The following is a 2,157-nucleotide window of genomic DNA, read 5'->3' as shown; positions in this document are numbered from 1 at the left end:
ACTTGAAGGAAACCAGGGGAGCCAAAAGGCTTTGAGAGGGAGAGCATTCCAGACATGGGGGACAGCCAATGGGAATGCCCACAGTAAAGAGATAGAGTGTCTTGTTGAAGAGAAGCAAGGAAGCTAGGGTCACTGGATCCCAAATTTGGAGGAATATAATGACTGGGAAGTTGAGGGCCAGGTTATGACGGTATGCTAACCAAAAGATTTTATATTTGATCCCGGATGCGATATGGAGCCCCTGGGGTTTATTGAGTAGACAAGCGACCTGCCCTTTAGGAAGATCACTGACAGCTGATAGATAGATAGACTGGAGTGGGAAGGGACCTGAGGCGGACCCAACTGCCATCAGGCCATCAAATAGTCCAGGCGTGAGATGATGAGGGCCGGCACTAGAGTGATGGCGGTGTTGGGAGTGACAATGCAATCAACAAGCCTTGGCAACAGATTGGTTATGGGAGGAGGGGGATTGAGAAGGGAGTATGAGGAACCAAAGATGACACTTCGGTTTGGGGAAGAATGGAGGGCTTGAAGGGAGAGAATGAGTTTACTTCTGGATAAATTGAGTTTAAGATGTCTACAGGACATCCAGTTCAAGATGGCCTAAAGGTATTTGGAGGTGCACGACTGGAGGTCTGTGAAGAAGGTAAATCAGGATAAGTAGATTTGAAAATCGCCACCGTAGAGATGCTCACGGATTCCATGGGAGCTGATGAAATCATTAAGTGAAACTGTAGAAGGGAGAAAAGTGCTCAGGACAGAAGACCGTGGGGAGCTCCTGGGGTTAGCCAGTGAGACATGCATAAATATCCACCAAAGGAAAGACAGGAGCTGTCACAGGGATCGGAGAAGACCTGGAGAAAGAAATGTCACACGAGCTTGAGGGAAGAGAGCATCAGGGTGAAGAGGGTGACCCACTCTTATCAAAGGCTACAAAAGTCAAGATGGATGAGGACTGAGAAAAGGCCACTGGATGCTGTAGTTTAGAGATCATTCACAACTTTGGAGAGAGCAGCTTCAGTTCAACAATGACGTAGGAAGGAAGCCCAACTGGAGACGAGAAGAGAGTGAGAGGAGAAGAAGGAGAGGCACCAGTCATAAAGGACCTTCTCAAAGAGTTTGGCAATGAAAGGGAAGAGAGAAATGGAACAATAGCTAGCGGGGGTATATGGATAAGGTGGCTGTTTTCTAAGGATGGGAGAACATGAACATGTCTGTAGGCAATAGTGAAGAAGCCAACAGATAGGGTGAAAATGAAAATAAGCAATAGAGTAGGGATACCAGAGGGGGAAAGGAAAAGGGTGGATGGAATGGGATCACCTGCCTGTAGAGAGTTTGTCTTGTTAAGGAAAATGGCTACCACTTGGGGTGAAACAAGGGTGAAGAAGTTAATAGAGGAAGGCATCTGAGGAATTCAAGTTGAGGAGGAGTGAATAGTAATAATAATAATAATAATGATAATGATAATAATAGCCAACACTAGGGCAGCTGGGTGGCTTAGTGGATAGAGCACCAGGTCCTGGGTTCAAATCTGGGTAGACAGAGGTCCTGGGTTCAAATCTGGTCTGAGACACTTCTATCTGTATGACCCTGGGCAAGTCATTTTAGCCCAGTTGCCTAGCCCTTACCTCTCTGGCCTTGGGACCGATACCCAATATTGATTCTAAGACAGAAGGTAAGAATTTTTAAATAAATACTTACACTTACAAAGGACCAGACTCTGTGCTAAGTTCTTTACGATTATCTTACACAATCCTCACAACAACGTTGGGAGTTAGATGCTATTATTATTGCCTTGTTGTTGTTTTGCATTCCTTTCAGTTGTGTCCAACTCTCGGTGATGCCGTTTTGGGGTTTCCTTGGCATAGACACAGAAGTGGTTTGCCATTTCCTTCTCCAGCTCGCTTGACAGAGGAGGAACACGAGGCCAACAGAATCAAGTGATTTGCCTAGTATCACACAGCTAGAAAGTGCCCAAGGCTAAATTTGAATTCAGGTCTTCCTGACTCCTGGCCCCGTGTCCTCTCCACTGCACTGCCTAAGAGGAAGCTTTTGGTGAACAGCTTCGGTTTTCTCGATGGAATATGAGGCAAACTTTGAGAGGAGGGGATAGGAGAGTTGGGAGAGATGTAAGAAGAAATGAAAAGATTTGGAAAA

Source organism: Gracilinanus agilis, chromosome X (genome assembly GCF_016433145.1).
Source record: "Gracilinanus agilis isolate LMUSP501 chromosome X, AgileGrace, whole genome shotgun sequence".
Lineage (NCBI taxonomy): Eukaryota > Metazoa > Chordata > Mammalia > Didelphimorphia > Didelphidae > Gracilinanus > Gracilinanus agilis.
Note: the sequence above shows the minus strand (reverse complement) of the source record.